General features: G+C 46.8%; 1 protein-coding gene across 3 annotated transcripts in view; it reads left to right on the top strand.

The window, feature by feature from the left end:
• LOC140197821 (phospholipid scramblase 2-like) overlaps positions 1-26613 on the top strand; it is a 103032-nt gene that overhangs the window by 10433 nt on the left and 65986 nt on the right. The window contains exon 1 of one of the 3 annotated variants that reach the window (XM_072258290.1): positions 24074-24136. The exons of the other annotated variants lie outside the window; for them this stretch is intronic. The gene's annotated coding sequence lies outside the window, so the exon portion shown is untranslated. Of the gene's footprint in view, positions 1-24073; positions 24137-26613 lie in introns of those variants that run through there. 3 annotated transcript variants of the gene reach the window in all.

The following is a 26613-nucleotide window of genomic DNA, read 5'->3' as shown; positions in this document are numbered from 1 at the left end:
GAGAGTATATGTATATTAAATAGTTAAATTAAATAAGTAGGCAAAAATAGAAATTCAAAAGTAGTGAGGTGGTGTTCATGGGTTCAATGTCCATTCAGAAATCGATGGCAGAGAGGAAGAAGCTGTTCCTGAATCATTGAGTGTGTGTCTTCAGGCTCCTGTACCTCCTCCCTGATGGTAACAATGAGAAGAGGGCATGTCCTGAGTGATGGGGGTCCTTAATGATGGATGCTGCCTTTTTAAGGCATCGTTCCTTGAAGATGTCCGGGATACTATGGACGCTAGTGCCCATGATGGAGCTGACTGAGTTTACAACTCTCTGCAGCTTACTTTGACCCTGTGTAGGCCGCTCTCCCCTGCCCACTGCCAATGCCAGACGATGAGGCAGCCAGCTAGAATGCTCTTCATGGTACATCTTTCTGTTGCATTCTTATCTTGCCTCCGTATGCCAAGTGGCCCCAGTGCCCTCGTGTGCAAAGTGAAACTCTGCTCTTCTAAGACCTTTCTTGCCTGGGTTGAATGTACAGTATCTGGACTTAACTCTTGCCTTGCCATAACTTCCATAACAGAGCATGGAAACGTGCCGTTCGGCCCAGCTTTTCCATGCTGACCAAGTGGTTGACCTGATCTAGTCCAATTTCTCTCATTTGGCCCATATCCCTCTAAACCTTTCCTGTCCATCTCCGTGAGGCCCTCCACTAGTCAAGGTCGACCATGGATGTTGCAAGCCAGCACTATATGTATGGAAAGAAAGCTGTTGCCCGTGTAGCAAGCCCCCTTCTCCACGCAGCCTTTTCCAGTGAGTGGGTACAGTTGCAAGGCAGCGGAGGTTTGAGATCAGATTTTACCTTCTCCGAGATGAGCTGCCAACCACGGCTGACCAGCCCCATCTGCCCGAGGCGACTGGTTTTAAGGCACCTTTGCCCCTTCTCCTGTCAGTAGGAACAGTTCTGCCGGGCTTAGCAGCTAAGCTACACGTTAAGATCAGCAGCTGGACTTGGTTGTCAGATGCTATCTGAGACACACGCCATTGAGAGCACTTAATAGGTAGTGGGAGTTTGTCCCTATTACCACCCTCAGCAACCTTAAGGAACCTATATATCTAATAATAATAATAATAAGTACTTTATTGATCTTGAGTGGGAAATTCTTTTGTAACAGCAGCAACATTTAAAAACACACTTAGCAGTGTGCAGACTTAACTGATAATAAAGTACAGAATAGTAATATTCACAATAATAATTTACCAATCTGCAGTAGTGTGCAATAGTAATGTATGAAATAATGAGACAGAGACTATTGAACTATGATCTGTGTTCCCCTCTCGCACAGAGATGAACGGTTGTTTATGTTTTTTGCATTTGGTCGGAAAGATTTTCACTAATGATCCTTGTGACAGTGGAGCTGAATGAGCCTGTTTGAAAGGCTCTGCTGCTTATTCAGTAGGTCATGGAGAGGATGTGTCAGATTGTCCATAATGGATAACAGTTTGTTTGGTAATCTGCTCTCCACCATTAACTCAAAAGAGTCCGGATTGTAGCCAGGGACGGAGCCAGCCTTCTTGAGGATTTTATTTAGTCTTTTTGCATCACCAACACCAATGCTACTCCCCCAACATAAAGCAGCAAGACTGCACTCACAACAATCAACTTGTTTTTTTAAATGTTATAAGTGTACCGGCCTCAACCACTGTCCAAAGAACATAAGAAATAGGAGCAGGAGTCGGCCATCTGGCCCATCGAGCCTGCCCCGCCATTCAATAAGATCATGGCTGATCTGGCTATGGACTCATCTCCACCTACCTGCCTTTTCCCCGTGACCCTTAATTACCCTACTATGCAAAAATCTATCCAACCTTGTCTTAAATATATTTACTGAGGTAGCTTCCACTGCTTTATTGGGCACAGAATTCCACAGACTCACCACTCTGGGAAAAGCAGTTCCTCTGTCCTAAGTTTACTCTCCCAAATCTTGAGGCTATGTCCTCTAGTTCTGGTCTCACGTACCACAGGAACAACTTTCCTGTTTCTATCTTACCTATCCCTTCCATAATTTTGTATGTTTCTATAAGATCGCCTCTCATTTCCCCCGTTAAACCTTCCCACCCTGAATGGGATCATGTCCACTTCCATCAAAGCTCCTCGGACTCTCCCGCTCCACCCTGACCCCAGAGGTTCCTCACCCCGGGACTGTATGAAGGATAACGTAAGATGGAGTGGTTAGTATACACAACATAGATCAGTACAGCACCATACATGTCCTTTGGCTGTCCTCTTAACAAGATCAGTCTGACTCATCCCTTCCACATAGACCTCCATTTTTCTTTCAACCATTTGCCTATGTAAGACAAGAAGGACATGGAAGCTTTAGAGAGGGTTCGTTTGTTATGTGCCGTGTCTTATGACATGAGTGATCTTGGTCTTTCCATTACCACCGGGTTCAGGAACAGCTTCTTCTTCTTCTTATTGTGTCCACGGACAGTCTATACATGGCCCAGCCAGAACTGGACACATTTTTGCACCTTGTTGTTGAATTCGGCAAGATCTGCAACAGTACAGGGTTCCTCTAGTGATGGGCATTGCAGGAGATGTTGCATAGTTTGTAGCTCAGTTCCACATTCACAAGTTGTCGGGCTGGTTGTATATCCCCATTTGCTTAGTGACAGCTTTGGACGACCTACACCAGTCCTAAGTCTGTTAAGGCACCTCCAGGTTGCCCAGTTGCAATTATCTCCTGGGGGAAGGCTTTCATCCAGTGGAATTTCCATCGTTGGGCGTTGTTTAAGACTGGTGAGCCGGTCTTTCCACAAGGCGATGCGAGCTTCAGGTGGGGTTGATTGTAATGGAACAACACTGTTCATGAAGCTCTTCCTTGACTTTAGGCGGCTGGGTGTAGGTGTACGACCATGTAGAGGGTGCCTCTCATCTGATGTTTGACGGAGTCGTTCTTTCTTGCTGGCTACCGTTCTCCTTATATCGGGGGAGTGATACCCAGCAGGATATATAGGCTGTTGGTGTTTGTTGGCTTTAAACAACCTGTGATAAGTCGGTAGGTTGCATTCAGAACGGCATCCACCTTCTCAGCATGAGTAGATCTTTCCCATGCAGGGCAGGCGTACTCGGCGGTGGAATAGCAAAGAGCAAGTGCACTGGCTCGCAATGTTTTCGAGCTTGCTCCCCATTTTGTGTTAGTGAGCTTACTCAGGATGTTGTTTCGTGTGCTCACTTTTGCCTTTGTCTTATTGATGTGGCTCTTGAAAGTGAGGCATCTGTCAAGGGTGGCTCCTCAGTAGATAGGGTGCTCGCAATGTGTCAGTGTTGCTCCACACCAGGTCACTTTAAGCTGTCGTCTGGCTTCACGGTTCCTGAGCTGGAATGCACAAACTTGCGTCTTTGATGGGTTGCACGGAAGTCATTTTCTTCATAGTAGGATGTTAGTCCCTCCAAGGCCTCAGAAAGCGTTTTCTCCACGGTGTTAGAATCAGTGCTTTGGGCAGTGATGCACAAGTCATCAGCATATATAAAACGACGTGTGGCATCATCTATAGGTTGGTCATTCGTGTAGATGCTGTACAGCAGTGCAAGCACACTCCCTGAGGAAGACCATTCTTCTGAATACGCCATTGCTGCGAGGAACAGCTACTTCCCTTCAACAGCACACCCCTCAGTACAGCAATGACTTTGCACTACAATTAAATTTGTATTTTCCTGTCCTAGTTTTGTAAAAACTTTGTATAATTTAGGTGTAACCTATGTTGTGAACATTGTGTCTCCCTGGGTAATTGGTCATATATCATCACCATCATTATGAGTCGTGTCACATGACGTGGGTGCTCACGGTCTTTCCATGACCATGATCGTTCTTGGCAAATGTTTCACAAAAGTGGTTTGCCTTTGCCTTCTTCTGGGCAGTGACTTTACAAGACGGGTGACCCCAGCTACCAATATTCTTCAGAGATTGTCTGCCTGGTGTCAGTGGTCACACAACCAGGATTTGTGATCTGCACCGGCTGCTCGTACGACCATCCACCACCTGCTCCCATGGTCATGTGACCCTGATCGGGAGGGGCAAAGCAGGTGCTACACCTTGCCCCAGGGTGACCTGCAGGCTAGCCGAGGGAACGAGTGCCTTCCACCTCCTTTGGTAGAGAGGTATCTCCACCCAGAAGGTGCAGGGGAGGTTTACCAGGAACTTGCCTGGATGTTTCATGAGGAAAGGTTGAGCATACTAGGGCTTTTCTCTTTGGAGCAAAGGAGGATGAGAGGCGATGACAGAGGTGGCAAAATGCATGGACAGAGTGGACAGCCAGTGCCTTTTCCCAGGGTGGCAGCAGCTAATATGGGAGGACATTCTCTTAAGATGTTTGAGGGAAAGTGTCAGAGGTAGGCTTTTTACACAGAGAGCAGTAAGTCTGTGAATGCTTTGCTGCATGTGCTGTAAGAGGCAGATACATTAGGGACACTTAAGGCACTCTTAGTTAGGTACATTGGTGAAGGAAAATGGAGGGCTATATAGGAGAGTGCTTAGATTAACCTTGGAGTAGGTGACAAGTTCGGCGCAACATCGTTGACTGAAGAGACTGTGCTGTGCTGTTCTACACGGTGCCCACTTGATTAGGTACACTTGCTTGTTAATGCAAATATCTAATCAGCCAATCATGTAGCAACAACTCCGTGCAAAAAAAGCATGCAGACGTGGTCAAGAGGTTCAGTTGTTCAGACCGAACATCAGAATGCAGGAGAAACATGACCTAAGTGACTTTGACCATGGAATGATTGTTGGTGCCAGACAGGGCGGTTTGAGTTTCTCAGAACCTGCTGACCTCCTGGGATTTTCGTGCACAACATTCTCTGATGCGAAAGGAGCATCCTGTGAATAGCAGTTCTGTGGGTGAAATGTCTCACTAACGAGAGAGGTCAGAGGAGAATGGCCAGACTGATTCAAGCTGACAGGAAGGCGACAGTAACTCAAATAACCACATGTCACAGTAGTGGTGACCTCCAGGAGGACCACAACCTTGCCGTAGGGTTTGGAGGCTTGCGTGCCTCAATGACCCGGAGGGCTATGTTGGCTGGAGTCAGGGTTTTATGCTTTGGCTCTTGGTAGACAGGTCAAAGTGTAGAGGTCAGACTAAAGGTGGTCCCCCGATCCTCCAGATTTGGGGGTTCAGCTCAGGGCTAACAACTCTGACTGGTCAAACGAAATCGTTACGGAAATAGCAATGAAGAATCCTTCTACATCTGAGTGTGACGGTATTCCCAAGTCTCCACCCGGGACTTGTATGACTGACAGTGGTGATAATAGAAAGGAAGCTACTGACATGATGAAGGAAGCTGTGAACACTACCAGAGATGGAGGACCTTTACTACTGTTCCTAACGCCAGCGGTTTAATGGGCAAAAGAAAAGAACAACAGTGGCGTGCAGAAGAGCATCTGTGAACGCACAACACGTCAAACCTTGCAGTGGATATGGGCTACAGCAGCAGAGGACCATGGACATACACTCAGTGACCACTTCACTGGGTACAGGAGGCTACTAAAGTAGTTACTGTTGTTGTTGTTCGTCCATCTTCAATGTTGATGAGGAGCTCGACACCATTATGCTGGTGTGGAGACTAGCGCGTGATTTGGATTTAAGTGAGGGAGAGTTGCACAGTGTCAGCCTCACTCTCTCTTCCCAATTCCCATCTGGATCCAGTGGCAAGACAAGATTTGAGATGGCTGGAGATGGGACTAAGCGCAGTGGATGACCAGGACATCTTCTGTGCCTTGTCGTGCTCTACGCATTCCACGATGCTCGCAGAGACCGTGTTCTTGATCATTGGACCTTCCATTGGTCTAGTCCGCTCAATCCACCGGTGTCTGTCTTCACATGCTGGGATAGACAACTTCCTATCTCACCGAGGGTTTGAGACCCGTCGGCTATCCTCATCTGGTTTAGCCGGCTTGTCGAAGCTGTTGCCGGGGTGTGGCTGCTGTCGCATGCAAACAGCTACGGAGAGCCACAGGTGAGAGCTGAGTGCCAGGTGGGGACCAAAGGTGGACTAACCACCTCGGAAAGGAAATGACATGTTTCCCCACCAGAGGTGCTACCCCTCCCTGACACCCCAGACACCCAGTCACTCAATGGAGGACTGGCTCGGAATGGAAATACTGGTGGACGATGTACTCTGATAACTTGAGCAGAAAGGGGCTTCCCAGGGGCCAGGGTTTGTAGGTTTAAGGCAGGGACAATAAACAACAAAATGTCAGTCAGTGGACCCCCCCCACCCGCCCCCCGAATTAGTGTGTTGGCCAAGCTCTCTGTGGCGTCACTGTGAACTTCCGTAGGTCATTGTAACTTTGTCGGGTGCAGAATCACATGTCTGCGGGCTGCTGCATGGAACGAGTCTCACTGTGCAGAGGACTGGGCCAAACCCTGTGTTTGCCTCAGAAGGAAACAGATGTTTTCAATACAGTGAGCTCTGAGCCAAAATCCCCCTGCTAAGCTCCAGCTCGCTAGAAGCGGCAAGTGGGACAAAGGGTGGAATTTTCCTGGCCGGGAGCTGGAGACAGGAATGCTGCTCCCTACGTCCAGTGAGACGGAATCCAAAGTGGCAGTGGGGTTGTTACAGTGAGGCGGGAATGCGTCCGTTCTCCCCGGACATCTCGGATCTTTCCTCAGTCTAACTTGCATGTTTCATTTGCCGTGTAAGTTGTATTTAATTTATGTTAACTTATTGTTGCAAAGCGCCGAGCTTTTGCTGTTGAAGGCTAACTGTCATGAAGGAGTCTGCTTTGTTCTGCGCCGTAGGGAGGGTCTGGGGACAGACTCTGTTTGTGGGCTTCAGTTCAGGACGTAGTTGTTTGCATTTATTGTTGGCATGATCTCTCTGGCTGCACTGATGCCTGGCTTCGTGACTGTGGATTCACTTCTGTTCTGAACGCTATTTGCTTGTGTTTACTGTTGGCATGATTTTATTTCTCGGCACATTGGGTGCTTGACGGTCTTTTTTTTAGGGTTCTTTTGGGTTTCTTTGTTTCGTGGCTGCCTGTTAGGGAACAAGTCTCAAGGTTATATAATATATACATACTTTGATGTTTGTTTTGTGACCTTGTCTATCTTGCCCTTGGCAATAAATCTGAAGTTGTGCTGTTCTGGGCACCGAAACTCGGAGAGGGGAGAGACTGTTGAAACCTGAGAAGGCGATGGAGGGCTCACTACCAAGGGACTGTGACCAATTCTGCAGCCACACTTCGGGGAGGGCGTGAGGGGGTGATAGGATGATAAGGCTCGGCTGACAGCACTGAGGTCTCCTGTTCAGGAGGAACTTGGAAGAAAGGGAAAGCTGATGGAAGGGTGGGATTCGCAAAAGGATTTGCAACAATGCGTTCCACACCCCACAGATGCTGTCTGAACCACTGAGTTCCTCCAGCAGATTGATTTTTGTTCCAGGCACTGGTCTGTAATGTGCTCTGGTCAGTAGACACTGGACTGTTTGTAATGTGCCCTGGTCAGTAGACACTGGACTGTTTGTAATGTGCTCTGGTCAGTAGACACTGGACTGTTTGTAATGTGCTCTGTTCAGTAGACACTGGACTGTTTGTAATGTGCTCTGGTCAGTAGACACTAGACTTTTTGGAGTGGTACTCTGTTCAGTAGACACCGGACTGTTTGGAGTGGTTCCCTGGTCAGTAGACACTGGACTGTTTGGAGTGGTGCTCTGGTCAGTAGACACTGGACTGTTTGGAGTGGTGCTCTGGTCAGTAGACACTAGACTGTTTGGAGTGGTACTCTGTTCAGTAGACACTGGACTGTTTGGAGTGATACTCTGTTCAGTAGACACTGGACTGTTTGGAATGTGCTCTGGTCAGTAGACACTGGACTGCTTGTAATGTGCTCTGTTCAGTAGACACTGGACTGTTTGTAATGTGCTCTGGTCAGTAGACACTGGACTGTTTGGAGTGGTGCTCTGTTCAGTAGACACTGGACTGTTTGGAGTGGTGCCCTGTTCAGTAGACACTGGACTGTTTGTAATGTGCTCTGGTCAGTAGACACTAGACTTTTTGGAGTGGTACTCTGTTCAGTAGACACTGGACTGTTTGGAGTGGTGCTCTGTTCAGTAGACACTGGACTGTTTGGAGTGGTGCCCTGTTCAGTAGACACTGGACTGTTTGTAATGTGCTCTGGTCAGTAGACACTAGACTTTTTGGAGTGGTACTCTGTTCAGTAGACACTGGACTGTTTGGAGTGGTGCTCTGTTCAGTAGACACTGGACTGTTTGGAGTGGTGTCCTGTTCAGTAGACACTGGACTGTTTGTAATGTGCTCTGGTCAGTAGACACTAGACTTTTTGGAGTGGTACTCTGTTCAGTAGACACTGGACTGTTTGGAGTGGTGCTCTGGTCAGTAGACACTGGACTGTTTGGAATGTGCTCTGTTCAGTAGACACTCTGGACTGTTTGGATCATAAGACCATAAGACATAGGAGCAAAATTAGACCATTCAGCCCATTGAGTCTGCTCTGCCATTCCATCTTGACTGATCCTAGATCCCATTCAACTCCACCAACCTGCCTTCTCGCCATACCCTTTGATGCCCTGACCGACTTCTGCATTAAATACACCCACACATTTGGCCTCCACTTGCACACTGTGGCAGAGCATTCCACTGATTCACTACACTTCGGCTAAAAAAAAATTCTCCTTATCTCTGTTCTAAAAAATGTCATTCCTCAATGTTGAGGCTGTGCCCCCTAGTTCTGGATACCCCCCATGATAGGAACCAGTGACTCCACATCCACCCTATCTAGACCTTTCAACATTTGGTAGGTTTCAATGTGATTTCTCCCACCCCCCCTCATATTCTCCTGAATTCCAGTGAGTACAGGCCCAAGGCTGCCAAATGCTCCTCATGTGTTAACCCCTTCATTCCCAGAATCACCCTCATGAACCCCCTCTGGACTCTCTCCAATGACAACACATCCTTTCTGAGATATGGGGCCCAAAACTTGACAATAAACTGCAGGCTGACTAGTGTCTTATAAAGCCTCAGCATTATCTCCTTGCTTTTATATTGTATTCCCCTTGGAATGACTGCCAACATTTCATTTGGATTCTTTACCACAGACTCAACCTGTAAATTAATCTCCTGGAAGTCTTGTCCGAGGACTCCTACGTCCCTGTGCACCTCTGATGCTTGACCTTCTCCCCATTAAATAATAGTTTGCACTATTGTTCCTTTTACCAAAATGTGTACATTTCCTAACACCGTATTCCATCTGCCACTTTTTTTCCCGTTCTTCCAATTTGTCTAAGTCCTGAACATGACTAGTCACCAGCAGCCAACCAGAAAAGGCCCCTTTATTCTCACTCGCTGCCTCCTGCCTGTCAGCCATTCTGCTATCCGTGCCAATATCTTTCCTGTAACGCCGTAGGATTTTAGCTTGTTCAGCACCTCATTATGGCACCTTATCAAATGCCGTCTGAAAATCCAAGTAAATGACATCCACTGCCTCTCCTTTGTCCACCCTGCTTGTTACTTCCTTGAAGAACTCTAACAGACTTGTCAGGCAAGATTTCCCTTCACAGAAACCATGCTGACTTTTACTTATTTATCATTAGTCTCCAAGTACCCTAAAATCTCATCGTTAATAATAGACTCCAACATTTCCCAACCACTGAGGTTAGGCTAACTGGCCTCTAATTTCCTTTCTTTTGCCTTCCTCCCTTAAAGACTGGAGTGACAGTTACAATCTTACAGTCCTCTGGGACCATGCCACAATCAAGTGATTCTTCAACAATCATGACCGATGCATCTGTTATCTCTTCAGCAAACTGTCTCAGGACTCTGGGATGTAGTCCAACTGACCCAGGTGACTTATTCACCTTAAGACCTTTCAGTTTGCCCAGCACTTTTTCCTTTGTAATAGCAATGGCACTCATTCCTGCTCCCTGACACTCACGGACCTCCGGCACACTGCTAGTGTCTTCCACAGTAAAGACAAATGTAAAATGCCCATTAAGTTCATCTGCCATTTCTTTGTCCCCCATTACTACCTCAACAGCATCATTTTCCAGTGGTCCAATATAATCTCTCACCTCCCTTTTACTCTTTATATAACTGAAAAAAGTTTTGGTATACTGCTTTATATTATTGATTACTCTGCCCTCATATTTCATCTTTTCCCTTTTAGTTGCCTTTTGTTGGATTTTAAAAGCTTCCCAATCATCCAACTTCCCACTCACTTTTGCTATGTTATATGCCCTTACACTTGACTTATACTTCTCCCTCTCAAACTGCAGGATGAATTCAATCACATTATGATCACTGCCTCCTACGGTTTCCTTTACGTTAAGCTCCCTAATAAGACCAGGGTTATTACACAACACCCAATCTAAGATAGCCTTTCCCCGAGCAGGCTCAAACACAAACTGCTCTAAAAAGCCATCTCATAGACATTAAACAAATACCCTCTCTTGTGATCCGACACCAACCTGATTTTCCCAATCCCCTTGCATATTGAAGTCCCCCATTACAATTGTGTCATTACCTTTATTACATGCCTTTTCCAGCTCCCTTTGCAATCTTAACCCCATATCTTGGTTACTATTTGGAGGTCTATATATGATTCCCATAATGTTTTTTTTTTACACACTTGCAGTTTCTTAACTCCACATTCAACATTCTCTGACCCTATGTCACCTCTTCCTAAAGATATAATTCTATCTCTTGCCAACAGAGCCACATCACCGTCTATACCTTCCTGCCTGTCCTTTCAATACGAAGTATATCCTTTGACGTTAAGCTCCCAACTATAGCCTTCTCAGTGATGCCCACAATGTCATACCGACCAATCTCTAATTGCGCCGTGAGTTCGTCCACCTTATTCCGAATGTTACACGCATTTAAGTACAGCACCTTCAGCGGTGCTTTGTTAAGTAGAGGAGCTCACAGCCTCGCTACAATGTCGCAGGTTCGAATCCTCCTTCAGAGACTGGAGCATTTTATCTGAAGCTCCACTCCCAGCTCTGTTACAGAGGGACTGACTTGTAAATAAAACGTTAAATGGAAATTAGGAGATAGTCAGGATTAAATTATTAACCTTATACATCACTGTTAGAACCAACTAATAGAGAGTCGTAGAGCACAGGGTCAGGGCCTTTGGCTCATCTAGTCTGTGCTGAACCCTTTCAACTGCCTATCCCCTTCAACCTGCACAGGGACCATAGCCCTGCAACCCTACCATCCGTGTACCTGGCCAAACTTCTCTTAAACGTTGAAATCCAGCTCACCACCTGTGCTGGCAGCTTGTTCACGACCCTGTGAGTGAGGAAGTTTCCTCTCACCAGAGGAGATGTCAGTGGTGAGTTTTTTACGCAGAGTGGTGAGTGTGTGGAATGGGCTGCCGGCAACGGTGGTGGAGGCCGATATGATAGGGTCTTTTAAGAGACTCCTGGACAGGTACATGGAGCTCAGAAAAGTAGAGGGCTGTGAGTAACCCTAGGTAATTTCTCAGGTAAGGACATGTTTGGTACAGGATTGTGGGCTGAAGGGCCTGTATTGTGCTGTAGGTTTTCTATATTTCTATGCTTCTAACCTATGACCTCTGGGTGTAGTCCAACCAACCTCAGCGGAAAAAGCCTGCTTGCATTTACCCTGTCTATACCCCTCATAACTTTGTATACCTCTATCAAAATCTCCATACAACCATTTCCTTTCCATGTGTCACCCCCAATATGTCTCCACTCCCTGTTCTGTCTGGCATTTGTGCAAGGTCTTCTAACCTCAGCCACTTCCTGAAGTATCATTAACAGGGACGTCTCCCCATAACGCTGAAGAATTTATCGTCAACAGGTAGGCCCTGGGTCAGTAGGATGAGGTAGGGAAATGAGGCCTTTCAATGAAGCTGCTGCCAGTGAGCCAAAGAGTACTACAGCACAGAAACAGGCCCTTTGGCCCATCTAACCTGTGCCGAATTATTATACTGCCTAGCCCCTTTGGTCAGGCATACAAGGGTGACATGGGAAGAGGGCGTAGGGCAGAATGGAGCAGGGTAGTTTAGTGGTTAGCACAACTCTTTACAGTACCAGTGACCTGGGTTCAAATCCCGCCACTACCTGTAAGTAGTCTGTACTTTCTCTACATAACCATGTAGGTTTCCTCCCACAGTCCAGAGACTTGGGAGTTGGTAGGTTAATCGGTCATTGTAAAATTGTCCCATCATAGGCTGTGATTAAACCGGGGGATTACTGGCGGCACATGGTTTGAAGGGCTGTGTGGATGTGTTCCGTGCTATATCGCAATAAGTGAAGAAATAAATAAACTGATAGATGGATGGATAGATGGGTGAGAGAACAGAACCTGTGGTGGAGCAAATAGACTCAGTGACACCCCCCCCACCCCAACAATATCGGCAAATGGGACTTCAGCCCAGTGGCCACAATTAGGAAGTGTAGATGATGCAGACGAGGAATTTCTGTAGCCTGAGGATGGTGTGGATTCCACAGTGGGTCACGGACGAAGGGTCATTACTGTGCTGTGCAGTCCAATGCTCTAAATAAGGAAAAATGTTTTCAGACAATGATGTGGTGGAGGTCTGGAACTCAATAATGAAGACAAAGATCTAAGAGAGTGGACATGGAATGTTTCCATTAGTGGGAGAGTCTCGGACCAGAGGGCACAGCCTCAGAACAGAAGGATGTCTGGTTGGGTTGAGTTGTTCTCCAGTCTTGGCAATTTACTTGTAAACGTTTCATCACCATACGAGGATACATCATCAGCGTGCCTCATTGCTGGTTGGTTACGTGGCAAACTTCATGCATTGTGATCTGGAGTTTGCCCATATCGGCTCTTAAACAGGATCGAAGTCTACCTGTCTGTTTATAGAATTGTTTGTGGAAAACCATGCTTCGAGGAATTCTCTTTCATGCGGCATGTTTGCTTGCGCCATGATTTTCACTGATGCCTAGTCGATTTTGTGCCCCTCTCGATCTCCATGGGTGGAGACCAGGGAGAGTTGGTCACGCCGCTTCACAGTCAGCTGGTGCTCAAGAATAGTTTTCTCCCAGTTTGGCTGGCGTAATATTTGCTGCAGTCTCTGTATTGGATTTTGTAGACAACCTTGGTCTTGTCTAATAGCTCCAAGCTTGATTCATAAAGGTGTCAAAGGTTACGGGGGGGGTGAGGGGGAACAGCAGAAAGATGGGGTTGAGAAGGAAAATAAATCAGCAGCCCTGATCAAATGATGGAGCAGAGCCGATGGGCTGAATGGCCTTATGCTAGTGTCTTAGGGTTTTATGGTCTTACGGAAATGTGGTTATCGAGGAGTGCTGGGTATTGTATTGGAATTGGTTTATGATAGTCACAGGTACTGAGATACATTGAAAAGCCTGTCAGCCTTTCTTACAGATCTGATCATTACACAGTGCATTCAGGTAGAACAACAACAATGTAGAATAAAGTATAAAAGGTACCAAAAAAGTGCAGTGCAAGTAGACAATAACTTGCTCTTCTCAAAGTTTTGAATACCAGACAGTCCTGGATAGCCGGGGGTGGGGAGAGGGTGCAAGGGGCAGGCAGAACGGAAGTTAACTCAGATAAGTGCAAAGTGCGACACTCGGGACGTCAAACCAGGTCAGCCCTGGTAAACTTGTTCCTCGGGCTGGCCAAGTTGGGGGCAGCATGGTAGCGTAGTGGTGAGCACAACGCTTTACAGAACAGACAACCTGGGTTCAATTCCCGCTGCTGCCTGTAAAGAGTTTGTATGTTCTCTCTGTGACCGTGTGGGTTTCCTCCGGGTGCTCTGGTTTCCTCCCACAGTCCAAAGGCGTACCGGTTTGTAGGTTAATTGGTCATTGTGAATTGTCCCGTGATTAGGCTGAGGTTAAATCGGGGAATTGCTGGGCAGCACAGCTAGAAGGGCCAACAGGGTCTACTCTGCATTTTATCTCAATAAAGTAAAATAAAAAATAAAAAGTTAGCTATGTGTGATTCCTAGAGGTGGGCAGTGATCTGTGCTGACCACCCGGTAGCTTTCCGGGGTATGTCTGTGCCCAGGTACCACTGGTTGTCCCACTCTCATCAGGAAAGGGCATCCACGCCTGAACTGCCCAGGGACAATTACTTTCCCGAGCCATCGGGCTGTTCAACACCTCCACACATTAACCCACCTACACCATGGCGGTTGTCCTTCGTGAGAGGAGTCCTGTGCGGGGGAGTTTTTAAAGCGGAAAATCCGTTGTACTGGGGCAGTTCCAGTCTCTCGACCTCAGTGGTACAGACAAACGTCACAAACTGGGGTCTTCCTTGGTTGCAGTGGATGACCATGATGTCTCCCCTGCTTTTGCTCTCCACAGAGCGTTGTAGAACCACCTTCCTGGCCGTTGGATCTCACTGTAGATCTCATCCACCCAGCCCACCGGAGCTGAATTTGCATGCTAGGACAGGCATATCCCTATCTCTCCGGGGTGTGAGGCCTGACGGCTACCCTCCTCTGGTTTAGCCCACCTGTCGAAGCAGTGTATCAGGGTGTGGCCGCTGTCACATACAAACAGCTACTTGGAGCCGCAGGTGAGAGCTGAATGTCCGGTGGGGACCTAAGGTGGGAGAGCTGCCCCAGAATGGACATAACAAGCCCCTTCACCAAAGGTACTACCCCTCCCAGGACACCACGTGCACCCCCACCACCACTACATACCCATCACCTAGTGTCACTTTATATAGATACAACACTGGACAACAAATTTTTTTGGAAGTGTTGCTTAAGAGTCCAACAATAATCAGCCAGCATTGATGGATTCCAGTTGCCCTGACACTGTTTCTCCATGACCACAATGTCCTGGTGAAACCTTTCACCATGCTTGTCACTGACAGCACCAAGATCTGCAGGGAAGGAAGTCTAAATGGGAATGCAGAAAATGAACCTTTAGTGATATGTTGCACTTCATGGTTTTGTGTGTTTGAAGCATGTTGCCAACCAACTGCATGTAGTTTGGTGCTCTGTAGTTGCCAAGAAAATTTTCAGTAACATCCTTGAATGCCTTCCATGTGATTTTCTCCGGTCCCACTAGAAGTTCTTCAAATTGCCTGTCATTGATGACCTGTTTGATTTGTGGACCAACAAAAATGCCTTCCTTAATCTTGATATCAGTTATTCTGACTTGAATTACGAATTGAAGTAGCAAATAGAGGTGATTTTTCAAAAGTGGTGTGTGATAGGGAAATTTCATGGTGATTTTCATAATTAGCAGCCTAAAACCCATAAAGTACACCCAACAGTATTTAGCAAGTAAAATCTTTGTTGTCCAGTGCCATTGGTCTGTGGGTATAACAGTTACTCGAACATCGTGTTTATATTGGATTGCTTTTATATTTATATTTATTGTGTTCTTTATGCTTGTTGTTTTTTTTATGCTGCATTGGATCTGGAGTAACAATCATTTTGTTCTCCTTTACTCTTATGTACTGAAGAATGACAGCAAACAATCTTGAATCTAGAGAAAGGTTATATTTTATTAACTTACTTATGGTAATACTTAGGTTTATGTGCCATGTGTGACATGTGGGCGCACTGTGGCCTGGAGGAATGTTGTCTTGTTTGGTTGTACATATGCAGTCAGATGCCGATAGGTGGTGTCCATGGTTACCACGGAAATGTTCCAGGACCATTGGACACCACAGAGATAAACGGCGTCCTTAGATGTGAATGGGAATATTTTAATTTAGTTTATGATAGTTCTTGTTGTGTCTAGTGTTCTTGGCGTTGGTTTACAGTAATGTAGAAGAAGAAATAAACATATGTTTTTATTTAAAAAAAAAGAACAGGACAGGGCCCAGGGAAATCCAGGCCCAAGAGTGAGGAAAGACATGAGGTTTGATTGATTTAAGCAGCTGGCTGAATTAGAAAGGTTGGGTACAGGCCGAATTGAGGTAGCGGAGCCTGGGTCCGAGTGCGTATCGAAGCAGCAGGGCTTGGATCTGAGAGCGAGGAACGACCTGAAATTTGGACCATTTAAGCCAGGGCCAGGTTGAAAAGGTCCGGTTCAGCTCGTGATCCGCGAGGCTTACTCGTTTCTGCACTGAACTGAAGCTGTGGCCTGCAACAAACAGGCTCCTGAGTCGGCTGCAGTGATGACTGGCCTCGTGGCTGTGGACTCACTTTCATCAACTTCATTTCTGAATGTTATTTGCTTATTTTTATTGTTTGCACGTTTGTTTCTTTTCTGCACATTGGGTGCTTGATGGTCTTTTCTTAATGGGTTCTATTGGGTTTCTTTGTTTGGTGGCTGCCCGTAAGGAGATGAATCCCAAGATTCTATATAGTATACATACAATTTGAACTTTTGACTTTGAACAGAGAGACCTTGGGGCACAAGTAAAAATGCAGAGTATTTCTGAAGTAATTTGGAGTAATCCGAATTCACTGACAATGGGACCGGGGTTAGACGGGATGATGAGGAAAGCATTGCGGCATGCTTGCCTTAATGGACTGGGTAAGGGAGTGCAGGAGTTGGGTTATCATATTACTATTCCCCTCCGTGGGTGCTGCCTGACCTGCTGAATCCCTCCAGCGCCCTCTTAGTTGCACGTGCCATGGGTTAGGCTGCACTTGGCGTATTGGTCACCACACTGTGGAAAGTTCCAGAGGGTGCAGGGAAGATTCACGGGGATGTTGCCGGGGCTGGAGGACTTAGGAGAGAATGGATAGGCTGGTTCTTCTTCCCTTGGAGCAAAGAAGGCTGAGAATTCTTACGATCCAGGTATATAAAACCGAGACATATAGATAACCAGTGTCTGTTTCAGAATCAGAGTCGTAGTCACGCTTAATATCACCGGCATATGTTGTGCAATCTGTTGTTTTGTGGCAGCAGTAAACTGCAATGCATCACAATAAAAAAACTATAAATTACAAAAAGAAATATATTTTAAAAAATGAAAGTAGTTCAAAAAAAAACCCAAGAAATTGTGAGGTAGTGTTCATGGATTCAATGTCCATTCGGGAATCTGATGGCAGAGGGGGAGAAGCTGTTCCTGAATCACTGAGTGTGAGTCTTCAGGCTCCTGTACCTCCTCCCTGGTGGTAACAATGAGAAGAGGCATGTCTGAAACTAGAGGGCACAGATTTAAGCGGGTGGCAGGGTGGAGATATATCTTTACCAAAGGAGGTGTAAGGTGCTCCTTCCCTCTGCTGGCTTGCAGGTCCCCCTTGGGCAAGGTGTAGCACTTGATTAGCCCCCATCCCACCCCCTTCCTGAGATCAGGGTCACATGAAGCCACGGGATCTGGTGCTGGATGGTCATATGAGCAGCTGGTGCATATCACAAGTCCTGGTTATGCGATCACTGGCGCCAGGCAGACAATCTCTGAAGAGTGCTGATAACGGCTGGGGTCACCTGTCTTGTAAAGACGCTGCCCAGGAGGCGGCAGTGGTAAAGCACACTGTAGAAGCATTAACATGATCTTAAGCATGATTGCTCTTAGCAAAGTTTTCTACAGAAGTGCTTTGCCATTGTCTTCTTCTGGGCAGCGTCTTTACATGACGGGTGGCCCCGGCCATTGTCAATACTCTGGCACCAACGTAGCACGCTCACCATTTGCAGCAGAACCACACAAGCAACAAGAACAAAACACCAACAGCAAAGCGAGCCCCTTTCCTCCCTCCCTCCCACACACTCCCGGGGAGGCCTTCAATCCCTGGACAGGCCTCCAGTGGAGACATGGACTCGCAGACGTCATGCTTCTGACTTCCAGATGCACTGACCCAGGGCTTTGACCATCAGGATCTGGTTTCCGGACTTGCTGTGTTTGGCCTTCGGCCTTTGGGCTTTGATCCCCGTTATCGACCCTAGAGCTTGCAGTCATGGGACCCCAGCCTCTGGGCCTCAAACTTGAGACTCACACAGACCTCTGAGAGAGGCTTCAACAACTCTTGTGCTCCTCGCCTTGAGGTATCAGTACTAACCGGAATGTTCCACCTATGCGGTGGTCGATGGACAGGTATCCCCGGGAATCAGTTGGGAAGATACTACATTTCTTCAGGAAGGAATTTTTTAGGCACGTCCTTGAAATTCTCCCCTGTCTGCCTGAAGAGAGGGGTAATTTTGGTTGACGGGATGTGGCATGGCCCCACAATGGGGAACCTGCCTACTTTGAGGAACAATGATCACAGCTTTCACCATGCGACAACAGTTAGGGCCAGTGCACAGTTCTGGTCTCCACACCAAAGGAAGAGTGTGGTACTGCAGAGGAAGCTGATGAGGATATTTCCTGTAATAGTCATAGGAAGCCCATCACCCCAGGCGGGACATAAGCCACTAACTGCAGCTTGCCGGAGTCCCCTGTAATAAGAGTCATAGTCAGAGAAAAGTACAGCACAGAAACTGGCCCATCTCATCCGTGCTGAACCATTTAAACTGCCCACTCCCATCGACCTGCACCGGGACCATTAGCCCTCCATACCCCTCCCCTATCATCCATGTACCTATCCAAACTTCTCTCCAGCATTGAAATCGAGCTCACATGCGCCACTTTCGCTGGCTACTTGTTCCACGCTCTCACCACCCTCTGAGTGAAGAAATTTCCCTTCATGCTCCCCTTAGACTTTTCACCTTTCACCCTTAACCCATGACCTCCAGTTGTAGCCCATACGACCTCAGTGGAAAAAAACCGTATCTGTACCCCATAATTTTGTATGTCTTTTTCAAATTACCCCTCAATCTTCTACATTCCAAGGAATAAGGTCCTAATCTAATTAATCTTTCCTTATAACTCAGGTGCTCCAGACCCAGAAACATCCTTGTAAGTTTTCTCTGTACTCTTTCAACCTTATTTACATCTTTCCTGTCGATAGGTGACCAAAATTGCACACAGTACTCCAAATTAGGCCTCACCAATGTCTTATACAACTTCAACACAACATCCCATCTCCTGTACTCAGTACCTTGATTTATGAAGGCCAATGTGCCAAAAGCTTTCTTTATGACCCTATCTACCCGTGACACCACTTTCAATGAATTATGGACCTGTATTCCCAGATCCCTTTGTTCTACCACACTCTTCAGTGCCCTACCGTTCACTGTGTACAGGACATAGGCTGCTGACTGCAGCTCACCGGGGCCAGGCTTTCATGTGCCTCCAGATGTAGCCCATCTTCTTGGTGTGTCCTTCCTCTACCAGGGATGAGGCCTTTAGAGCTTCTGTTGGTGTTTCTGTAGCTCTGGGTTTTCAGGGAATGTGGTTTATTTATTGAGGGACAGTGCAGAATAGGCCCCTTCCGGCCTTTCGTGCTGCACCACCCGGCAACCCCCGATTTAACCCTAGCCTAACCATGGGACAATTTACAACGACCAATCAACCTACCAACCGGTACGTTGTGGACTGTGGGAGGAAACCGGAGCACCCGGAGGAAACCCACATGGTCACGGGGAGAGCTTCCTTACAGGCAGAGGCGGGAATTGAACCCAGGTCACTGGTACTGTAAAGCATCATGCTAACCACTACGCTACCGTGCCGCCCAGTGCCTGACCCTCCTCCTTTTGCAGGCAGGCTCAGGACCGTCCATGGTAGAGTTCACATTTCCGGAGTTACGAGGAGCTATTGACAAGGCGGTGGGCCTGTACCTTCGGAAGAACAAAAAAGATCAGTGGAGATTTAATTAAGGTGTACGAAAGTATGCGAGGCATAGCTGGAGTAAACAAGAAATAACTGTTTCCCTTAAGGATGGCAGATTTATAGTTATAGAGCACAGAAACAAGCCTTTTGGCCCATCTTCTCCGTGCCGACCAAGATACCTATGTAAATGAATTCATTTCCCTGCATTTGGCCCATAACCTTCTGAATCTTCCCCGTTCATGTTCCTGTCCAAACGACTTTTAAATGTTGTAATTGGATCTACCTCTTCCACTTCCCCTGGCAACCCGATCATAGACCCACCACCCCCTGTGTGGAAAAACCTGCTTCTCAAGCCTCTTTTAAATGTTTGCTCGCTCACATTAAACCTGTGTGCTCTAGTTTTAGACTCTCCTACTCTCCTGAGAAAAAGACTGTGACAACCTTCCCTACCTGTGACAGTTTTATAAATCAGGTCACCTCTCGGCCTGCTTCACTCCAGGGAAAACGGTTCCAGCCCGTCTTTGCTCTCCTTATAACTCAAGCCTTCCAGGCCACCTAATATCCCCCCTGGTGTCCCACACCTCTGGGTTCAGGGACAGTGTTTACTCTACAACCATCCGACTCCTGAACCAGCGTGAACAACTTCAGCCAGCTCTGCACTGAACTGACTCCAAAGGTTCCATTTAATATCAGAGAATGTATACAGTATACAACCTGAAATCCGTACTCTTCACAGACATCCACCAAACAGAAAAAATCCCCAAGAATGAATGACAGAAACATCAGATTCCCAAAGCCCCTCCCCCTCCCACGCACACCCTCCCCCTCCCCTCAGTTGCCCTAGCAGAAAGCATCAACCCTCCCCCTCCCCTCCCCTCAGTTGCCCCAGCAGAAAGCATCAACCATCCCCCATTTGCTGCAGCAGAAAGCATCAACCCTCCCCCTCCCCTCTCCCTCCCCACTTGCTCCAGCAGAAAGCATCAACTCTCCCCACACCCCCCATGCAAGGAATAGCAAAGTCTCCAAAGAGACCATGATCTGGAGTTCACCAGAAAACAACAGTTCCTACGCCAACACCTCAGTTTCTCAGACACGGTCTCTCTCACTAGCGAGGGCGAGCAGGGAGACCAGCAGCTCACTGTTTCAATGTTACAGCCTGCCGCGTCGCCCCTCCAAGTCCCCTGATTTGAGGACCGACAGGCTCTCACTCATCATCAAGACAGATACCATGTCAAGGACTGTACTATTCCTGTTCTCAGTATTGTTATTTGCATGATATGTCTTTTGCACATGGGTTGTTTGTGTCAGTCACTGTAGTTTTTCAGAAATTCTTTTGTATTTCTTTACTCACTGCCTGTTACACTGCTGGCGTTTAGTGCAGTAGTGAATGTCCTCCATCTCTGTCTGGTCTTGGCCATCTTCTCTATTGTTCCCCAGGTGTGGCTCAGTTCCTCATTTCTGCCCCATGGTACAGCGTCAAAGGTTAAGGGGAGGGAGCAGGAGAGTGGGGTTGGGAGGGGAAATAAACCAGCCATGATTGAATTGCGGGGTAGTTTTGATGGACCGATTGGCAAAGTTCTGCTGCTATGCCTAATATGCCAATAGTCAACCCTGTGTTTAAATAGCAGTGAGGTGAGCACCAAACCAGCAAAGGCTGGGAATTATCAGCACTATTGTGCTAGCATTTGGGAACAGTAGATGGGCAGATTGTCCTCCAGATGTGGTGTAACTTTAAACAATTTCACGCAAAGTTGGTTGACAGGAATATGAGATGTTTGAAAAGATGTACTGGTCTCGGTCTGTGTTATCTCATGTTCTCGTTATTTTTTGCTATTTATTTATATTTGCATTTACACAGTCTGTTGTCTTCTGCACTCTGGTTGATCTTTCATTGATCCTGTTATAGTTACTATTCTATAGATTTGCTGATTATGCCCACAGGAAAATGAACCTCGGTTGTATATAGTGACATATATGTATTCTGGAAAATTTGCTTTGAACTTTGAACTTTGAGTTGGAGCGGGTATTAGAGTGACAGGGGAGGGGATGGAGCTCAGTGTGGAAGTAGAGAGAGATTTTAAGTCCAGAACAACCTGATCCCACAGCCCACCTTAACCTTGCTGTTCCATATAAATACCCAGCCATGTCACATGACACAGAAATAGCCCCTTCAGCTTATTGAGCTTGTCCTAGACATCAGCCACACATTTCTTGCGATCCCATATGGCTGTCTCCCCATTCTACTCCTCACCTTTGCTCTAAGGGGCAATTTACAGCGGCTGATTAAACCACTGACCCTGCACATCATTGGGATGTGGGAGGGAACAGGGGTACCCTGGGGAAATCCAACGTTCAAACACCACACACTTACATACACACACACACACACACACACACACACACATACAGATACAGACAGACAGATACATACACACACACACACACACACACACACACACACACACAGATACAGACAGACAGATACATACACACACACACACACACACACACAGATACAGACAGACAGATACATACACACACACACACACACACAGGCAAACAGACACACACACACACACACACAGACAGATACATACACACACACACACACACAGATACAGACAGACTGATACATACACACACGCACACACACGCACACAAACACACACAGGCAAACAGACACACACACACACACACACAAACAGACACACACACACACAGACAAACAGACAGATAGACACACACACACACACAGGCAAACAGACACACACACACACACACACACACACACAGCGCCAGAGGTGGGAATTGAACCCGGGTCTCTTCAGCTGTGATACAGCTGCTCCACGCACAACCATGGGCCCCCACTGCACTTTCTCTGTAGCTTTTACACTACCTGCGAAAGGATCTCAGGCCGAGACATGGACTGTTTATTCAGTTCCGTAGATGCTGCCTGACCTGCTGAGTTCCTCTGGCATTTTGTGTGTGTACACTTTATTCATTGAGATGCGGTGCAGAATAGACCCTTCCAGCCCTCCAGCTGCGCTGCCCAGCAACCCCCAGTATAACCCTACCCTAAACGTGGGACAATTTACAATTTAACCCTACCCTAAACATGGGACGATTTACAATCTAACCATGCCCTAAACATGGGACGATTTACAGTTTAACCCTGCCCTAAACGTGGGACAATTCACAATCTAACCATACCCTAAACATGGGACAATTTACAATGACCAATTGGTACGTCTTTGGACTGTGGGAGAAAACCAGAGCACCCGGAGGAGAAAGTACAAACTCCTTACAGACAGCGGAGGGAATTGAACTTGGTGGTGTGTATGTAAAGTGTTGTTATTCAGAATCAGGTTCAATATCACCAGCATATTTTGTGAAGTTTATGTGGCAGCAGTAGAATGCAATACATATTAATGAAAAATTGATTTACAGTAATATATATATATTCATTTGTTAAATAAGTAGTGCAAAAACAGAAATAAAAAAGTAGTAAGGTAATGTTCTTGGGTTCATTGCCCATTTTGAAATTGAATGGCAGAGAGGAGGAAGCTGTTCCTGAATCATTGAGCGTGTGTCTTCAGGCTCCTGTACCTCCTCCCTGACGGTGGCAATGAGAAGAGGGCATGACCTGAGTGATGGGGGAGCTTAATGATGGACGCTGCCTTTTTGAGACATCGCTCCTTGAAGATGTCCTGGATACTACGGAGGCCAGTGCCCATGATGGAGCTGACTGAGTTCACAACTCTCTGCAGCTTATTTCCATCCTGTGCAATGATCCCCCCTCCCAGGATGCAGCCAGTTAGAATGCTCTCCACAGTACATCTACAGAAATATTCAAGTGTCTATCTCCATGCACTCTATAATATTCTGACCTGTATGAACTGTATGCAAGACAATCTTTTCACTGTGTCTTGGTTCTTGTGACAATACCATTACCAATACCTTCATCCCAACTTGTCCATGCCAACCAAGGGCCTTCTCAAACTCGTCCCATTTGCCGCCGTGCAGACCAAGAGGTCTATGTAAATTCATCCCATTTGGCCCACATCCCTCTAAGCATTTCCCATCCTCATACCTCTAGAATCATGGCACACAGCCTCAGAATAAGGAGTTGCTGTGTAGGACAGAGTTGGGAGAGATTTCCTCACCCAGAGTGTGGTGAATAGTTAGAGTTCTTCACTGTGCTGGTGGGACATACAGCTCAGTCAAGCCTGCGGCTGAATTTCCAGATATTAAGAGATTTAGAGGATTCAGAGATGGTGTTGAGGTATTAGAACACAGAGCAGGAAAGCAAATACAGGCACTTTGGCCCACGCTGTCACTCTGAACACTCTGTCACCCTAGTCTTCTAGAAGAAGATGTTCCTTTAACAGGGTGTTACAAACTAGAACATGAGACTTCAGGAAGTGGTCAAAATTAGACGATATCAAGTAAGTGTCAGAGAATAAACAAGGTACTGAGAGGTGGAGATGACGCAGATCGAAAGGAAAAGACTGTGTGGAGGTTAGCTGGTCCGAATGGCCCTGTTCTGGTGATGTATAAAATTAATAATTGAATCCTAGAGTCCTCGTTTCAAGTCTCTTTCTGAAGATAATTTCTCTGTACTGACATTGGGAATAAGGAGCCTGGAGAAGGATTTGAAACCATGATCTTGTGTCAAAAGTGTGAGCTGTTACTGAGGCCTTTAGACAAATGTAGCTTCTGATCCATAAGGCAAAGGAGCAGAATTAGGCCATTCAGCCCATTGAATCTGCTCCATCATTTGATCTTGGCTGATTTATTTTCCCTCTCGACCTCCATTCCCCTGTCTTCTCCCCATAACCTTTGACACCTTTACTAATCAGGAACCTATTTAATCAGGAACTCCACTTTAAATACTGCCAATGACTGGGCCTCCACAGCCATCTGTGGCAATGAATTCCACAGATTCACCAGCCTCTGGCTAAAGAAATTCATCCTCATCTTTGTTCTAAAGGGATGTCCTTCTATTCTGAAGCTGTAGCCTCTGGTCCTAGGCTCCCCCACTCTTGGCAGCTTCCTCTCCACGTCCACTCTATCTAGGCCTTGCAATATTCAATAGGTTTCAGTGAGATCTCCCTCATTCTTCTCAACTCCAGCAAGTATATACCCAGAGCCATCACATGCCCCTCACATATTAACCCTTTCATTCACATGTTCCCCCTCGTGAACCTCCTCTGGGCCATCTCCAATGTCAGCAGTCCTTTCTTGGTGGCACGAGTTCTCTAGTTGTCACGGCCTTGGGTCGTCAGTGCATTATGCTGACAGCTCTGAGCTTTTTTGCTGTTTGCATTTTTTCTGTATTCTCTGCATTTTATTAATTGTAGTTATCTATATTGTTGTGCTTCAGTTTTTTAGGCGTTATTGTTTGGTCTTCTGTAGCTTACATTTAAGTTGCAATTGTCCTTGAATACTTCCAGTTAATTCTCCGAGTCATTGTAGGTGTCCATTTGCGTAGCCTCGGACCTTTGTCACTGATTATAGTAGTTACTCGTTAGTTTGTAATTAGTCTGGGGTTTTATCAGCTAGGCACAGATCTTTTGTGCCTTGGGGTATGTTTAAAGGGGCAGAGCTAACCCCTCATCGGCCTGGGTATCCTGATCCTCACCTAATGAAGTTCTAGCCAAGTTATTCCGAGTTATCCAAATTCAACTCTATTGTTTAATAAAATTCCTAGTTTTGTTTAAACTTCCGAGTCTCTGTGTGATCCTGTGCTTGGGTCCGAAGATACAGCGTGGCGTTTTGTGTCATCTACCTGACAGGAGAGGAGGGAAGAGAGAATGTCCAGGTGAAGGAGGGAGGAGGGAGGAGGTCCTTGATTATCTTGGCTGCTATCCCGAGGCAGTGGCAAGTGTAGACGGAGTCAACGGAGAGAAGGCGGATTTGCGTGATGTGTCCACAGTTCTCTGCAGTCTCTTGTGGTCTTGGTTTTGTGCATGTGTGTCCTCACATCTTTTTATTCTGATGTCTTTCCCCTTCACTTTCAGTCCTGAAGAAGGGTCTTGGCCCAAAATATCATCTGTTTATTCCTTTCCATGGATGCTGCCTGACCTGCTGAGCTCCCCCAGCATTTTGTGTGTGTTGTTCTAGATTTCCAGTACCTGCAGAATCTCTTGTGTTTATGATTTGCTGCTCCACTGCAAAGCCGACCCTGAGGAAGTTTAAATCTTCGCTGTGATGGGAGTTCAGTGAGACCCTCTCTCATTGCTCCCCCTCTGTGATCTCTGCCGATCTCCGACTCTTACACCTCCACCTCGTACTTCTTCCTCCCCTCCCTCCACCTTTTTGTTCTGACTGCTCCCCCTTCCTTTCTAGTCCTGATGAAGGGTCTCGGCCCGAAATGTCGACTGTTTATTCCCCTGCATAGATGCTGCCAGGCTGACTGAGCTCCTCCAGCATTTTGTGTGTGTTGCTTTGGACTTCCAACACCAGCAGAATCCCTTGTACCAGTGTGTTTGTGTGCTAGTACTGAGGTCATTTGTGGCATCCCTGGCCCATTCTCTAGACTGACGCCTGCCCTCCTGAATACTCCAGAGGGCCCCTTTCACCGGATCACCAGCCAGTGAGGGAGATGGGACAGTCAGACATCAAAACCAGGTGGGACTCAGGGGTGAGGTGGACGAGCTGGCTGAGTGGGTGAGTAGATAGACTGGGCTGAGAACAGTCCAAGCATGAAGCGCCATCCCCCCCCTCCCACCCCATCATTCTGTCCCTAACGCCGGTGTTCGTACAGATTCCACTTGTCCATCTTCACAGTTCTCTGCGTTCCACACCCTCTCCATAACTCACTGCTTTTATAATTGTATACTCAGCAGACGGCCCACGTAATTTGGTAAACTGGTAAATAAATTGGTTTATTGTTGTCATATACCAAGGTCCAGTCAAAACCTGTTTTGCATGCAGTCTGTGCAGAGTATTTCATGAAACATGGCATTGACATGGTAGAAGGCAAAAGTAATAACAGAATGCAGAATAAGGTTTCACAGTTAA

The sequence above is a fragment of the Mobula birostris genome, chromosome 5, assembly GCF_030028105.1.
Source record: "Mobula birostris isolate sMobBir1 chromosome 5, sMobBir1.hap1, whole genome shotgun sequence".
Taxonomy (NCBI): domain Eukaryota; kingdom Metazoa; phylum Chordata; class Chondrichthyes; order Myliobatiformes; family Myliobatidae; genus Mobula; species Mobula birostris.
Note: the sequence above shows the minus strand (reverse complement) of the source record. Positions and strands in the feature narration are given on the sequence as shown.